The sequence below is a fragment of the Sesamum indicum genome, linkage group LG11 (assembly GCF_000512975.1).
Source record: "Sesamum indicum cultivar Zhongzhi No. 13 linkage group LG11, S_indicum_v1.0, whole genome shotgun sequence".
NCBI lineage: Eukaryota > Viridiplantae > Streptophyta > Magnoliopsida > Lamiales > Pedaliaceae > Sesamum > Sesamum indicum.
In genome coordinates, this window is record NC_026155.1 from 802,171 (window position 1) to 811,377 (window position 9,207).

The 9,207-nt window shown below is 36.7% G+C and overlaps 1 non-coding gene across 1 annotated transcript; it reads left to right on the forward strand.

The window, feature by feature from the left end:
* Positions 8,208-8,279, forward strand: TRNAH-GUG. The gene has a single exon. It is a non-coding gene; the product is annotated as a tRNA-His (tRNA).

The following is a 9,207-nucleotide window of genomic DNA, read 5'->3' on the forward strand; positions in this document are numbered from 1 at the left end:
TTATACTCAAACTTTTACATGGTATCAGAGCCATCATTGATGGTCTCTGATTACCCCATTCAACCCCAAAATCATTCTTGTTATCCCTACTGAAATCAATAAAAAATATGGCAGAAGAATCTGAAAATTTCAAGCTGCATCCAAGCGAAAATCCAGGAATAAGCCTGGTAACAACCCCTCTAGATGGCACCAACTTTCTTTCTTGGAGCAGGTCGATCAAGTTGGCCTCATTGGCCAAGGTAAAGTTAGGATTCATTAATGGAGAAAGCACCAAACCAGTTGAAAGTGGAAAAAAACTAGAACAATGGATAAAGGCTGACTCCATGGTTACTTGTTGGATATTGAATTCAATATCCAAGAACATTGTTGAAAGTTTCATGTACACCAACACTGCAAGAGATTTGTGGATTGACCTGGAAACACGATTTGGACAAAGCAATAGTCCAATGATATACCGGTTGAAGAGAGAAGTGGCTTCAATTACATAAGGTACATTGTCTGTTCCTGCATATTTTTCAAGACTAAAGAAAATTTGGGATGAATTGGCTTGTGTCACACCAAGCCCGAAATGCAGCTGTGGTGCAATGAAACAATGCAATTGTGGTATGCTCAAAGAAATTGCAGAGATAAAGGACTCTGACCAACTGATGCAATTGTGGTATGCTCAAAGAAATTACAAAACCTTATGAAAGATCAAAGACATTTCAAAAGAAGAACTACCCTGATAAGAAATCACAAATTTGCAAAGAATGTGGCAAAAGTGGACACACAAAGGAGGTATGCTTTGAGATATATGGGTTCCCTGAGTGGTACAAAACCCTCATTGAACAAAGAAAGAACAACAACAGAGCATCAATGGCCACAGATTCTGCAGAACTTGCACACAGTGCAGCAGATGAAGGTTCTATGGCAGAAATTGTTAGAACTGAAATTCAAAAATACTTTGGAGGATTGAGTCTGGAGCATCTACCAATAACTATGTGAGAAATGTTGAATATTCAAGTAAATGTTCCAAACCTCCTGTTTTGAAAGAATTATGCTCAAATATGTGGATTATTGACAGTGGTGCTACCACACACATGTCAAATAATCCCACATTATTCAAGAAACTTACTGATCATAGAACTAATCATTCTATTCATCTTGCAGATGGCACAAAACATTCTATTGTCAATTCTGGAAATCTATTGTTATTTGACAAGATTATCTTGCATGATGTTATCTGTGTTCCTAAACTGAAATTTAATTTGTTATCTGTTAGCAAGTTTGTGTGAGAAGTCTTAACATTAGATTTAAATTTTTCCCTACTCATTGTATCTTGCAGCACCTGAAGAGTAGAGAAGTTATTGCAGTAGGAAGCCTAGTAGGAAAGTTCTACATTCTTGACCATCACTCTGTTCAACAAGATCATATAGAAAGGACTCTAGCTGCCTATGCAGAATTTAGCTTGAATGTATCTAGTGTTAGTTCTGAAATTTGGCACAAAAGACTGGGACATGTATCAGATTCTGTAATCCTACACATTGGATTAATAAAAGATAATAAAGTTCATTCTCTTAATTATGAAATCTGCCCACAAGTCAAGCAACAAAGATTGTCTTTTCCTCTTAGTAGTTCTTGCTCTAAAGATGTGTTTGAACTAATGCATATAAACTTATGGGGACCTTACAATCAATTTTCCATCTCTAGATGTTCTTATTTCCTTACTATTGTGGATGACCTAAGTAGATGTACGTGGACCTTCTTAATGAAATACAAATCTCAAACTATAAACATTCTTATTGACTTTCATAAGATGATTACTACTCAATTCAATCAAAAGATAAAAACTATAAGGACTGACAATGGCACTAAATTTTTAAACACACAATGTCAAGAGTTCTTTAAAAGAGAAGGTATCATACACCAAACCACATGTTCCTACACACCACAACAAAATGGTATAGTTGAAAGGAAACACAAACACCTTTTACAAGTAGCTAGAGCACTTATGTTTCAATCTAACTTGCCAAAAATGTTTTGGACTGATGCTATTTTGACTGCGACTTATATTATTAATAGACTTCCTACACATGTTTTAAAGTGGAAAACACCCTATGAAGTGTTGTATAAAAGGCCTGTTAACTATAATCATCTTAGGACCTTTGGATGTTTACGTTTTGCTACAAACACTTATCCTAATAAAACAAAATTTGACCCTAGAGCATCCAAGTGTGTTTTGTTAGGATATGTTAGTAATCAAAGAGGCTACAAACTGTATGACTTAAACAAAAGAGAAATATTGATATCTAGAGATGTTACCTTTCAGGAACATACCTTCCCATATATAGGGCAGCAAACTGATCCCTTGACATGCTCAACACCTGCATTAGGATCAGATATTGATAAGACAGATATTGATGATGAAACACCTGAGAGGGAACATAATTCAGATAGACAAAATCAAAATCAAGTTCTTGATACTGAACAAGAACAAAACAGGCAGCTTAGGAGATCTACTAGAACCATTTCTAGGCCTATTAAGTTTCAAGACTTTATTTGTTCACAATCTGCAGAAACAGACATATTATCTGTTGCTTATACTGAAGAAATGCATAATTGTTTCCTTACTGCTACCTCTCATGAGATGGAACCTAAATCATATAGCCAAGCCATTAAAAGAAAAGAATGGAAAGAGGCTATGAATGTTAAATTAGATGCATTAGAAAGAAATGAAACCTGGGACATTATAGAACTTCCACAAAATAAAAGAACAATAGGCTGCAAATGGGTCTATAAACTCAAACTTAACTCTGATGGCACTATTGAAAGATATAAGGCTAGACTAGTAGCCAAGGGTTATAATCAAATACCTGTTATTGATTTCATTGATAACTTTTCACCTGTTGCTAAAACTGTTACAGTAAGAATCTTATTAGCTGTAGCAACAAAACTTAATTGGCATGTCCATCAAATAGATATTAATAATGCTTTCTTGCATGGTTTTATAGATGAGGAGTTATACATGCAGGCACCGGAAGGGTATAATATTCCAGAGGGTCATGTATGCAAACTTAAGAAGTCTATATATGGTCTAAAACAAGCTTCAAGGCAATGAAACCATGAATTTACTTCAAAATTAGAAGCTTATGGATTTGTTCAATCTAAATATGATTATTGCTTGTTCACAAAAACCACTTCAGCTGGTCTTTTTTGTCTACTTGTATATGTGGATGATGTACTAGTTACAGGGCTCTTAGAGGATGAAATTACAAAAATCAAAGGGTATCTTCACAAAGCTTTTACAATTAGAGACTTGGGGATTACCAGATACTTCCTAGGTCTTGAAATTTCAAGATCTGAAACAGGTATGTCCATTACCCAAACCAAATACATCACTGACATCATAAAAGATGCAGGAATGGAGCATGCAAAGGCAACAACTACACCATTGCCTTGTGGAATCAAACTCAGTCAATATGAGCAAGAACAGCTTGAAAATCCAAAAAAATACAGAAGGTTGTTGGGGAGATTATTGTACTTGGGTTTTAGAGACCTGATATATGTTTTGCTACACAGCAACTAAGTCAATTCATGCAATATCCAAGCAAACAACACTGGAATGCTACAGTTCATCTTGTCAAATACTTAAAAGGGACAATGCATAGAGGATTGTACTTTCCAGTAAATGAGAACTTTGAGCTAAAATCTTATTGTGATGCTGATTGGGCTGGATGCAAAGACACGAGGAGGTCCCTAACTGGTTTCTGCATATATTTGGGAGAATGATTGATTTCTTGGAAAACCAAGAAACAGACAACAGTGTCTAGATCAACTGCAGAGGCTGAATACAGGAGTATGGCCTCTGCAACTTGTGAATTAATCTGGATCTACAACGTTCTAGGAGAATTTCAAGTTAAGGTGCCAACTCCTATCCCTTTTCTATGTGACAATCAATCTGCACTACATATCATAGCAAATCTTGTTTTTCCTGAAAGAACAAAGCATTTGGAGATAGATTACCACATAGTTCGAGACAAATACAAAAAAAGTTTTCTAGCACCTACACATGTGACTTCCAAGAATCAAATTGCAGATATTTTTACAAAATCACTTTCAGGACCATGCTTCACCACCCTTGTTTCCAAGTTAGGACTCATCAACGTGTTGACAAGTCCAACTTAAGGAGGGGATGTAAAATTGGGTAAAGCTTGGCCTTACCTTCTCTAGAGGAAGTTAAACTGTCACCTGCTGCTACAGAAGATAGAGATGAAGATGAAGCTCCAAGTGAAGAAGAAGGAGATGCCTGCGTTTGAACTAGAGTTGTTGCTTTGATTGCTCGCGTTTTCATTTTAAGGTTTGGAGCTTCCAGCAGTAATGCGCCTTTTCATACCTGTTAACTCTTATTCTCACTTATAAAGGCGCATTCACGTTTTTCTTTAATTAGAACTTTGTTGGTTGTTTTAGTTCAAGAATTAGTTAAGCTTCAACAACGGGTTCTTGCTGTATATAAGGCAGAGTTTGCCTTCTTCTCTGTGACATAGCTTCTAAACTTGAGTATCAATAAACTAATTGCTTCCTTCTTGATTCCATGGTTTCCATGTACTCTTATACTTAAACTTTTAGACTTTCGCACTCCAGCTCCACAAACAGTGAGTCAGATAACTTTTGAGGCGTTCCGCCAACTAGTGGAAGATGCCTCCGGTCAAGCTACAAACAAGGTTGTAGCTTAGTATATCACTGGACATGCGTTGCCCACATGACCCCCTAGCTATGGAAGCTTTCTTGTTTTCTTGAAGAAATGCAATGTTAAGAAAGACAAAAATGGAAGAAATCATTCTTGAATTCTGCTGGGAAAGATCAACTCTTTAAATAGAGCCTAAGTGCAATCAGTTAATATTCGAACTAATTAACGAAATAACTATCTCATTTACCTAACTAAATAGCTAAGTCACCTAATCAAAAGTGCTACAACTTATAGAAACGCAATAGCAACTCTGTTTACAATAGAAAACATATTCCACTAACAAAAAATGCTAAAGAGGTGAACACGTTTTCCAAGTCTGAGAACTCTATTAATAAGCTAAGTCCTAGCTACTGTTCCCAGGCTGATCCAATTCTCAACACAACACTCCCTCCTCAAGTTGGATTTGGTTGCATGTTAATCGAACAAAAACGAAAGAAGATAGGGTCTGTGAGTGCCTTAGTAAAAGTGTCTGCCAACTGGAGCTTACTGGAGATATATTTAGGTGCCAAAAATCCTTCCTTGTATTTATGTCGGTCCAAGTGACAATTGATCTCGAGGTGCTTGGTACGCTTATGGAAAATAGGATTAGCCACTATATGTAAAGCAAGTGAATTCACAAGTGGTTGAGCCCATACTTCTATATTCTACATCTGCTGTATATCTGGAGACGATTTTTTGCTTTTTAGTTTTCTATTAAATTAAAGATGAGCCAAAGAAAACACAATACCCTGTAAGTGACCTTCGACTATTAACACAGGACACCCAATCTGCATCACAATAGGCCACCAAATCAGTACTAGTAGCTGCAGGGAAAAATAAGCCTTTATGGGAGTTCCCTTGATGTATCTAAGCAGGTGAAGAGCAGCATCCCAATGTTGTTTGCAGCTTTGTTCCAGAAATTGACTGAGTTGTTGTGTTGCATAACAAATAACAGGCTTAGAAAAATCAAGACACAACAATATGTCAATCATTGTTTTGTATGTTTCTGGATTAGGTAGTTTATTTCCTACTTCTGAGGCAAATAGTCGTTGTTGGTAAGGGAGTAGTTGCAGGTTTGTCTTCTGTTATACCAGCATCTGTTAGAAGGTCCTTGATGTACTTTGATTATGTGATAGCTATGCCCTGTGGAGATCTTGCTATCTCAAGAACTAAAAAATATTTAGCTTCACCAATATCTTTAATAGCAAAGAGGTTGTGTAAGTAAGTTTCGAACCTCAAGAATTTTTGTTTCTGAAGCCCCTGAAATGAGAATGTCATCTACATATACAAGTAAAGCTAACATACTTGAAGAAGTATGTTTAGTGAATAGACAGTGATCATACTTTGATTGAGAGAATCCAAAAGCCTGCAACTTGCTAGTGATTTCTGTATTCCACTGTTTAGAAGCTTGCTTCAAATCATAAAATGATTTTTTAAGTTTGCACACATAACTTCCAGGTACATTAACCTTTTGGTGCATTTATGTATATTTTTTCATCTAAGTATCCATGCAAGAATGTATTATTTATGTCTAATAGACACAAATGCCAATTTAAAGAAGTTGCTGTGGCAAGTAAATCCTAATTATGACAACTTTAGCTATAGGAGAAAAACTGTCTACATAGTTTATTCCTTCAACTTGGTTGTAGCCTTTTGCTACAAACCTTGTTTTATATTTGTAAATGGTGCCATCTGCTTTTAATTTTAACTTAAAAACCCACTTACATCCAATGGCTCTTTTACCTGCAGGTAAGGGAGTAACTTCCCACGTTTTGCTGCTGCCAAGAGCTTCTAACCCAGACTGCATTGCAACCATCCATTCTTTGCTCTGTTGTGCCTTCATAAAGCTCCTAGGTTCTTGCATGTTTGTCAAGGGAACCAAAAAACAAGCATAGGAGGGACTCATCAACCAGAGGTGAGTTATTATGACTAATGGAGAATTCACAATGGAAATTTTGCATCTAAGATGGCTTGTTATGTGTCCTGGAAGATCTTCTTAAGCTATCTGACTGTGCAGGGATTGGTTCCATTACAGGTTGGTCTAGGGAGGTATCTTCAGTATTTATTAAGGGAGGACCATTGGGTTAAAGGCATATCCTCTTCATTAGTGATTAAAGGCAAGCTGGAAGTTACTGGATCGAGCTGTTTTTCAGCATAGGGAAACGCATTTTCATAGAATCTGACATATCTTGAGACAAGAAAAGTATGTTTATTTAAATCATATAGCCTATAGCCCTTTTTACCTTGAGCATATCCAAGAAACAAACATTAGTAGCTCTTGTGTCAAATTTTTCCTTAAAGGGAAGATTATTGGTAGAAAAAACATAAAGTACCAAAAATCCTTGGATGAGAATAGTTTGCTGGCCTTTTGTGAAGTACTTCATAAGGGGTTTTCCATTTCAATACTTGTGTAGGTGATCTACTTATAATATATGTGGCTGTAAGGATAATTTCAAACTAAAACATGCTAGGTATGTTTGACTGAAACATTAGAGCTCTTGCAACTTCAAGTAAGTGTTTATGTTTTCTCTCAACAACCCCATTTTATTGTGGGGTGTATATACAGGTTCTCTGATGTAGGATACCTTCATTTTTCATAAAATTTTGATAGTCTTCACTGAGGAATTTAGCACCATTATCACTCCTAATTATCTTGATCCTCTATTTAAATTGTGTTAAGATCATTTTATGCAATGTTGTTAATATAGCAAAGGTTTATGATTTATTTTCATGAGGAATGTCCAAGTACTTCTACTATGATCATCCACTAAGGTTAGCATGTAATTACAGTTAGATACGGAGTGTTGATTATAGGGACCCCAAATATCTATATGTACTAGATCAAATATAGTTAGTCTATGTTGCTTAGCTGAGGACAAATTTCACATAATTCCAAATCGACTTTACTTTTACTCAAAAACTTCAGATGATTAAGTACAATGGCAGAAGAGTGGCCTATTCTTTTATGCCACATATTTATGTTTATTTCACAGTATTTAATCCTGTTTTAGGTTCAATCTTTTGGATATGTTCTATGTTCTAAGGCTCGAAGAATTTATCATCCAAGATGTAGAGCATTCCTATGAGTTTAACTATTGCCACAATTTTTTCAGTCCTGTGGTCCTGCAAGATACAATGTGAAGGACAAAATTTGACTATGACATTAGTGGAACTATAGAGTTTCCCAATAGAGAGCAAATTAAATTTTAGATTAGGAACATGCAAAGTATCTTTAAAAAGTATGTCATTTGGCTGTGATTTTCCACTGCACCGTCCGTACAAAGAACACAGGAGCTATCCAAGTGAGATAACCAAGGCCTGTCCATGGTAGAAAGCTTACCAAGTATGGCTAGCCAAAGGACAAAGGTATGCCTAGGGATCTTAAAGGGGCCCAAGAGTAGTGAAGATCAACCTACCTTGGGACCCTTAACCCGGAGCGATCGGAGTACCATACTTTATTCCAACACAGGTTTTTTTTTCACTATTATCATATTTAACAGGAGTGGCTGTAGTTTAGTGGTAAGAATTCCACGTTGTGGCCGTGGAGACCTGGGCTCGAATCCCAGCAGCCACATAATTTTATAATACTCCTTTTTTTCTTTGTTGTGTGAGAGCCTTATACCAGTCAGGATATCCTTTTATTTCAAAGCAACCTTCCCTAAGGTGCTCTATTTTGCCACAATGAGTGCAGAACTGTTCTTTCTTGTTTGCTGTAGCCTCCCATTTTAACCAATATCTTGTTGCATTTTCTCTACTTATTTCTAGACCTTTAACTTGCATCCCAAGATTTTGCAGGGTGTTTGAAAATGCTAAACTAACCTCTCTCTGTCGTTCAACTCGCAGCACCATCGAATAGGCCTTGGCTCACTAGGAAAGGGCTCCATCATCAAGAGTTGATTACGCACATGATTGAAAGAATCATGGAGCCCCACCAAGAACTGCATAAGCTGATCAGCAGCGTGCAAGTCTGTAATCTTCTTGGAAGCACCACAACTGCAAGATGGGATTGAGACCAAGCAGGTTAGTCATCCCATAATTTCTTGAGTATGCTAAAATAAGCAGATACAATGAGCGATACTTGTGTTGCACAAGCAATTTCTCTCTGTACTTGATAAATCATGGGACCATTGCTTACCCCATATCTTAGCTTCCAATTCCAGCTAAAGTTCTCTCGTTGTATTGATATAAAGGAAAGATTCCACAATGTCTTTTGACATTGAATTCAACAACCAGGAAATTACTAGGCAATCAACTCTAGTCCATTGCTCAAAACCTTCTGCACTTTTAGAAGGCTTGGGACTTTTCCCATTAATAAAGCCTAATTTCAATCTTCGCACCCAGAGCGATTTTAATCCATCTGCTCCATGAGAAGAAATTGGTTCCATCCAACAAGCTTGGACCAAGCTTGCTCCTGGATAATCTGTGGCTTGGACTTTCAAGGACTCCTGGTCAACCTGTGCCTTCTTCTCTTATTTATTTGATTTTGAAAGGCTTTCTATGGA